The sequence below is a fragment of the Castanea sativa genome, chromosome 11, assembly GCF_040712315.1.
Source record: "Castanea sativa cultivar Marrone di Chiusa Pesio chromosome 11, ASM4071231v1".
NCBI lineage: Eukaryota > Viridiplantae > Streptophyta > Magnoliopsida > Fagales > Fagaceae > Castanea > Castanea sativa.
Genome location: NC_134023.1, coordinates 16,446,979 through 16,456,087, shown reverse-complemented (window position 1 = coordinate 16,456,087; position 9,109 = coordinate 16,446,979).

Sequence of the window (9,109 nt, the reverse complement as noted above, 5' to 3'; positions counted from 1 at the left end):
TCCCCGCCCCTCCCTGCTTCGCCTTATGCGGATTTTCCCCGCCCCGCAAAGGTGATGAGGCGGGGATGGGGCGAGATTTTAGACCCGCACCACGGGGCGAGGCGGGGACGGTTTACACTTTTTAGACCCACCCCGCCCCGCCCCATCCTCGCCCCACCCCGCATTAATAAGGATTAAGTTGTAATTTTTTCATACTCCAAAATCCTACTATTTAAACAAAAATATCATCAGCTTATTTTATTCTACCTAACGTGGTTCTACCTCTCTTTTCTCTCAAGCAAAGTTGGAAATAAGATACCAATTTTAACTCTTTTTTTTTTGTCTTTTCATTCATGATTCATATGTCTTTCTCAACTTACTTTTCATCATTAACATAATATGAGATTTTTGTGTCATACTATGAGATTTTTGTTATGACATTGTCTTGTTAAACATTTAGATAATATTATTTAGTTTTTGCTAAAAATTAGTTTGATTTGATAGGATAAATTTATTTATAATTTTAAGTATATTTTTAATATTGAAACATGTCATTTTATTTGAAAAAATGGTAATAATTATAGGGAAAATTAACAAGAAATAAAGTTTTACGGTGTAGGGTGGGGCTTGGCGGGTCTTCGCGGGGCCTTAAGGGGCGGGGATGGGGCAAGAAATTTTCCCCGTCATGCGGAACGGGGCGGGGATGGGGCAAGAAAAATCTATACGGGGCGAGGGCGAAGATCCCATCCTTCGGCCCCCGCCCTATTGCCATCCCTAATTTTCTTCCTCACATGTTTGTATGTCTGTCTTTATTTTAAACAATTTTATAGTTCTGAAAATATTTTCCTTAACTCTCTTTATGTATTTAAATTTGAAACACTCTTCTACACTAGAATTGGAGTATATTTCAAATTGTGTTTTTGTATATAGAAATACAAAGAAAGAACAATTCAGAGGCTAGTACCACTCTTTATTTGGAGATTTGAATTGCTCCAACTCCCATATTCCTTTAATCACTAAGCTCAAGTTTTCAATTTTATTTTTAAGCTATTTTTTAATATTAAGATTTTTTTTTAATTTTTATGCCTTTATCAAGTCTTAACCATTTCTTCTTCTTCTATTTTGAATTTTTTTTTTCAATTCTCTTCTTCTTTATTTTGAATTAAAAAAAAAAAAGACTTCTACCACAAAACAGGTAACAATAACTTCCATCCATGATTTTAGATATTACCATATATCTTTATTTTTTTTTTACAACCCAATTACCAAAATAAAACATAAATAAATGTCTTCTCTTCCCTTCCCTCTATTTCGCTTTGAGGCATAAACAGGGGCGGAGGGAGGGGGGGGGGGGGGGGGGGGGGGCGGGTGCCCCCCCGAACTTGCAAATTTTTTTTACATACAATTATAATATAGTATATTGGTATGTTGTGGAATATGAAGTGGATGAAGTGGTAGTCTGGTAGTGGAGAAAAGTAAAAAGAAAAGTGGTCAAAAGTAAAGATAGAGATCAGAGAGAAGGGAAATAATATGTGTGGAGGAGAAAAAAAGAGAAAATAATAATAAAGAAATGTGTGGATGAAGAAAAAAGAGATAAGGGAAAAATAAAATAAAAAATAAGAAATTAAAATTAAGAAATGCTATCACAATATTTTCACAATATTTTCACAATAAATCTTAAGTGTAGGATAGTTACTAGCTAATACTAGTGAATAAAAATAATTTAAGTGGTGTGTTCAAATTAAATCAATAACAACTTATCACACATGATTTGTTGTGAAAGTATTGTACAAATGTTGGGAACATGACGCTTCATATTAATATTAGATGATTTTACAAGTCATTATATTATTGCCACAAGTGCTCCACTAGATTTGTTAAAAAAATATCATTGGAAAATTAAAACTATTACTGTTAGGTTTTGTTATTTTTATTCCTAAATTTAATACACGAAAACTAAACTCACGTTATTTTTTAAAATTATATATATATATATATATATATGTTTAATTTGAATATTCTTAGTTAAAAAAACTTAAAATATATATTTTTAATTTTTATTATTTAAAAAAATTAATTATATTATTTATGATGTTATCAGTTTGACCACCGGTCTGACCAAAAAACCGATAACCAGTCTCTTTTTCGATTCTTTTACCGTACTGGTTTTTAAAATCATGATTTTATGTTAGATTCTATATGGTAATTACATTAGCATATAGTTGTTTATTTCTTTTGTTATTAATATTGATAAAATTTTTTCAGATTCATTTTTTTACTTTTAATCTTGTCTTCTAATCTTGCCCCCTCTGACCTTTGTCTTCTAATCTTGCCCCCTCTGACCTAAATTTCTAGCTCCGCCACTGGGCATAAGCAGTGGTAATTCTCTTAATACTCAATATTTTTTAAATTTTCTTCTTCACATGTTTGTATGTCTACCTTTATTTTACACTAGTTTATAGTTCTGAAAAGATTTTACTTAACTCTCTTTAAGTGTTCAAACTTTTTTTTTAAAGAGAGTTTCAATCTATGGCATCTGCTTGAGAATGCTCTTAATCATCAGACTAAGACACCAATCGATTTTTGGTGTAGATGGGGATTGAACTCCAAATCTCTTATTTAACCACCAAAAACTTTACCAGTTGAGCTAACTAGAATCCACTTTAGGTGTTCAAACTTGAAACACTCTTCTACATTGGAATTTGTGTATATTTTAAATTGTCTTTTTGCATATAGAAATACAAAAGAAAGAGAACTCCACACAATAATTTTAAATGGTCATTTTGTATATAGAAATGTAAAGAGAGAAACAGTCGATGTAATATTGAAATAAAAATAAGTTTTTAATTAATAAAAAAAAAGCGTTTGAACAATCGGTTTCCATACAAAAAATTTATTGGCATAAATTAGTTTTTTTTTTTTTGTTTCCAGTTAGAACCTCAATGATTGTACACAGGACAAAGTTTAGTTACAAAATTAGTTGTAGTCTTAAGCTATAATTTTACTCAATATCTTTTTATTGGAGATGAATTTTGATAAATCCACCATTGGATTACATCTTCTTCTTATATCCGCTATGATTGTAAACTTTTTTAGAAAATTAAAGATCAATATGCCATCAAGAAATTGTTTAAATTGCAAGTTATTATAGTTTTAAATTATGCATAAAATATAAGCTTATAGATCATATAGTAAAGAATATCGATTGGCCGTTCAGACTATGTAGTAATGTTTATTGAGTAATATTGTAGTTTTAGGTTACAATTAATTTTGTAGCTCAACTGTCATTGTACAAATGTTTGTTGCCATATTCAATAAATTTTTCTTCCATATTGGCCAAATCAATTGTGAATGTTTAAGGGTGAGTTTTAAATTTTCATTTATTATTGATTCATGACAAATATATTAAATGTATTGGCACAAATAAAACGTTTTTAATTATAGGCAAATTGCTATTTGCCATGTGGAATTATTTTTATACATCATTCTAAATAGATCAAATGTTGTGCCACTTGTCATCTTGTATGTATTTGCCAATTGTGAGATATAACTTTTATTTTATAATAAAGTGTTTTATATTAAGAGATTTCTTATTGTAATGAAGAATCTTCAAGAGGTTTCCTTAAGTAATGAACCGGAGTTTATGTCCAAATATAGTCCACGATAGAAGAGTCCACGATTTTGGAGCTGCGCACAGTCACATTAGTAAGTCTACATTTAGTAGCAATAAATTTAAGGTTGAATCTATTGTAAACTTCCATTTTATCTTAGTGGATTTATTTTCTCAGAGTTGGTGAATAAGCCCTCGAAAAATTTTTCCTGTCTAGGGTTTTCTCCTTGTCACCATATTACTGCATTCTTTAATTTCTATTGTTTTATGTTTTGCAATATGGTGTGTGATTGTTTACCCTAGATTTAAATCATGTTAGCATAATTGGTTGCTTAAATTCACTTAGCTTTACAATTGGTTAATTGACATAATTAGGGTCTAAATCTCCAATACAACACTCAAGCTTTGTTAGTCAGCGAGATTTTCTACTACATCTACATGGTGAAAAAATTTCAATATTATTACTCAATTTTCACAATGGAAATATCGTGAAGATTTAAGTCATGTCTCACGTTAGAGTGACATCCATAAAGTAGCACCAAACTCTTGGTGTTCCAAGATGCACTACCACTTATGTGCTTGTATGTATTTTACTCATATGGGGTTTGTGGCTCATTACACTAAGTGTGCTTCCAAGGTATATACATGAATCATGCGAAGAACTCTTAGTTTATGGTGATCCAATGTTACATCCATTCCAATTTTATTTGACAGAAAGATAAAATGCATTTGTTGAATTAACTACAACTAACTTGGTTCTTCGCTAAAGAGGATGTCAAGTCAAAGCTGCTCCAACATGTGACTTCATGAAGTGTCCAATCCTTATGATGAGCCTGTAAGATAAATTTAGAGTTGTGGAATAAAATACACATACCTCCAACCATAGTTGTTTAAGTCTTTGAAGAAAAGAAGACTCACTATATGGTGATAGTGTATATAAAAGAGTCTTCTAGTCTATGGCCTTTTCCTCACACACATTCTTTTGATGGAAACACAGGCTATATATACAGGCTAGACTAGGGACCCTTTTAGGTGAAGATTTCCATAACTCTCCTTCCATCAAGGAGCTTAAAAGTTGTAACTTCATAGTTTTTATTAACCAAATGGGTTACACTATTTGAGAGTTACTAAAGGATGCTACATCTAACATGTAACTTTCACAAATAGGAAACTTAAGACATGAAATAAGAAACTTAAGACATGAGTTTCATCTTCAAATGTGGGCCACATAAAATTCTCTTTAAGGAGATATAATCCTACATTCTCCCACTTGGCCCACATGAAATTTAAATAACTCAATAAGTGCTTATCATTATGCTATAGCCACGATATAATCCATGTCACTAGTTGTGAAATGCTCCCGCTCAAATAAAGAATCCAATACATGAATCATGGCGGTAATCCCCTCAATTATAATGAGTATTTCCGTCCATGTATTACAATGTAATGTAATCCTTACATGAGTACTTTATGGGTCATTGATTCTTTATGAATGGACTACCTATTAGCCATTCAGGTCCTCCTCTAAACATCCCCACGGATATATTGTTTTTTATTTATCCCCATGGATCAAATAAACTTTATATATATACTTTATGTGCACAAAATATATATTGTCTTTTATTCTCTAAGAACAAGCAAATATGTGTCCTAAATACAAAACAACTAAAGAGAAATTAAACATCAAATAAGTTATTAAGTCCCATATGTTCCACGTGGTCTTTATATGGTTTGGTCGGCAAACCTTTAGTCATGGGATCAGCAATCATTAGCTTAGTACTAATATGCTCGATGGACACCTTTTGTTTCTTAACATTCTCTCTAACCTTGAGGTACTTTATTTCGATATGCTTACTTTGGCTTCCACTTTTATTATTCTTAGAGTAAAAAACTGCAACCGAATTGTCACAGAAAATTTTTAGAGGTCTCAATATAGAATCGACAATCTTGAGACCTTTGATGAAATTTCTTAACTATAATGCCTGTGTTGTTGCTTCATAGCATGCAACAAATTCAGCCTCCATGGTAGATGAAGCAACAAGTGTTTGCTTAGTACTTCTCCAAGATATAGCTCCTCCAGAAAGAAGGAAAATATATCCTAAAGTAGACTTTCTTGTGTCTACACACCCAGCAAAATCAGAATCTGAATAACCAATCACCTTCAATTAATCAGTATGTCTGTAAGTCAACTTGTAATTCTTGGTACCTTGCAAGTACCTCATAACCTTTTTCGCAGCTTTCCAATGATCCAAACCAGGGTTACTTTGATATCGACCTAATAACCCCACTATAAACTCGATATCAGGCCTTATGCAAACTTGTGCATACATTAGGCTACCTACCGTAGATGCATACAATATGTTCTTCATTTGCTCTCACTCTAATTCATTTTGAGGACATTGATTCTTACTAAAATTGTCTCCTTTCATAATGGGGGCTACTGTAGGTGCATAATCTTTCATTCTGAATCTCTTCAATACTTTTTCGATGTAGGCCTTTTGAGACAGTCCTAACACCCTTTGTGATCTAACTCTATGAATCTCAATGCCAATGACATATGAGGCTTCACCTAAATCCTTCATCTCAAAGTTTTAGGAGAGAAATTGTTTTGTCTCATGTAACAAGCCCAAATCACTACTTGCAAGTAGAATGTCATCCACATATAGGACTAGGAAAATGTATTTGCTCCCACTAACCTTAAGGTATATACATTGATCAACAATGTTCTCAACAAATCCATATGAAGTGATAACATTGTGAAACTTTGTATACCATTGTCGTGAGGCCTACTTTAGCCCATATATAGATTTCTTTAACTTGCAAACCAAATGACTATCTTTATCATCATAAAATTCTTGAGGTTGGACCATGTATACCACCTCTTCTAGATCCCCATTCAAGAATGCTGTTTTCACATCCATTTGATGTAACTCTAAATTAAAATGAGCTTCTAAGGCCATGATTATTCTAAACGAATCCTTCTTCGAAACCGGAGAGAAGATTTCATGGCAATCAATGCCTTCTTTTTGAGTGAAACCCTTGGCTACAAGTCTAGCTTTATATCGTTCAATATTACCAGAAGCATTTCTTTTGGTTTTATAAACCCATTTGCAGCCAATAGCTACTGCTTCCTTTGGCAACTCAACGAGATCCCAAGCTTGATTTTTAGCCATAGGCTCCATCTCTTCCTTCATGGCATCATACCAAAGTGTGGAATTACTATCACTCCTGGCTTGAGAAAACGAAGTTGGATCATCTTCAGGCTCGATATCAAAATCAGACTCTTGGAGATATACGATATAATCATCAGAAATTGCTGGTTTCCTCATTCTTAAGGATCTTCTTACACCTTCTGCTTCTCTTGCATTTTCAAAAATTCCAGCAGTTGGTCTAATATGAGCTTGTTCTTGATGGTTTTGTTGCTCCTCGAGGATATCATTTGAGGGTAGTTCAATAAAATCTTGTGCCTCCTCAAACTCTATCGTTCTAGGAAAAGCACTCCCACTAAGCTCGAAGTCCTCAAGAAATTTAGCATTTCTAACCTCAACTATTCTTGGAGTGTGAGAAGGACAATAAAACTAAACCCTTTGGAGTTTACTGCATAGCCAATAAAATATCCGCTAGTTTTCCTTGGGTCTAGTTTCTTTATATGTGGATTATAAATCCTTACTTCAACAGGACAACCCCATATGTGCAAATGTAAACTCGGCTTCCATCCATGCCATAGTTCAAAAGGTGTTTTGGAAACAACCTTAGATGGAACCCTGTTTAAGATATATACAGCAGTTTTTAAAGCTTCACTCCATAAGGACAAAGGAAGATTGGAGTTACTCATCATACTCCTTAGCAAATGGACCTAGCATTTGTCCCTTTTCTGTGTACCTACCATAATATTGCCCACCTCTATCTGATCTGATTATTTTAATTTTATTTTCTCTTTGTTTCTCTACTTCTGCCTTATAGGTTTTGAAAGCATCTAGTGCCTCAGCCTTATCATATAAAAGATAGAGATACATATATCTTATATGGTCATCAATGAATGAGATAAAATATCTCTGACCATTTGGGCAAGGAGTAGCAAATGGTCCACATATATCAATGTGTATGATTTCAAGAATTTCAGAGCTCCTCTTGGCACCCTTAGTGGTCTTATTGGTTTGCTTACCCTTAATGCAGTCCACACAAGTACCAAAATTAGTAAAATTAAGAGTTTTTAGAACTCCATGTTTCACCAATCTTTTAATTCTTTCTATGGAGATATGTCCCAATCTCCTATGCCATAGCATAGAGGAATTCTCATTAATCAAGCTCGACTTTATACCAACATTAACATGCATATATAAATAATTGCATTCAAAACTGGGGTCATTGTCAATTTTAAATAAACTATCAACTAAGGTTCCACCTCCAATAGGAACTTTATTTTTAAAAATACTTAAAATTGAGTTTTCAAATAAATATCCATAACCAAAAACAACAAGTTTTGAAATGGAAATTAAGTTTCTGGAAAATGAAGGTACATAGAAAACATTATTTAAATCTAATACATATCCAGTTTTTAAAATCAGACGAAAAGTCTCAACTCCCTCAACTTTTGAACACATCCAATTTCCTGAATAAATGCATTGTTCATTTTCTTTCGGCTTCCTTAGATTCAAAAAACCCTGCATGGAGTTGACAATGTGACTTGTGGAACCAGAGTCAACCCACCATGTATTATTTTGAGCTTCAACAAAAAAAGATTCATGACACACTAATGAAATGAGAGTACCTTTCTTTTTGAGCCATTTCTTGTACTTTAGGCAGTCTTTCTTCATATGCCCTTCTTTCTTGCAGAAAAAACACTTAGTTTTGTTTTTATTGTCATTATGCTTTATGTGTTTTTTTCTTCACTTGGGGCATTCTTGCCCTTCCTAGCATTTTTTTTTAACATGAGTGGTCAAATGAGCATTTTCAACTTTTTCATGTTTTAATCTCTCTTCCTCTTGAACACACATAGTCAAAAGTTCATTTACTGACCATTTATTTTTATGTGTGTTGTAAGATTTTGAAAGGACCAAATTCAGAGGGGAGAGAATTCAGTATGAAATGGACTAGGAATGACTCAGAAATCTCAACTTCTAGGGACTTAAGTTGAGCAACCATGTCCCTCATTTCCATAATGTGCTCATGCACATTCTTGGAATAGTCAAAAGTTTTACTTGAAAACCTTTTCATCAAGATGCTTGCCAAAACCTTATTGGATCTTATGAACTGTTCTTCAATGGCTTTCATAAAATCCTTAACCTTATTACATTCAGGGATAGAACCCCTAATGTTCTTATTTATATGGGATTTTATGAACATTAAACTTAAGCGATTAGATCGCTCCCACCGTTCATAGTCAAGTTTATCATTTGATGCACTTGATTCCATGGGGACAGGTGGTTCATCCACACGGAGCGCCAAATCAAGATCCATGCATCGTAATGAAAATATGATACTTTCTTTCCAGTCATTATAGTTGTCACCAATTAGCAT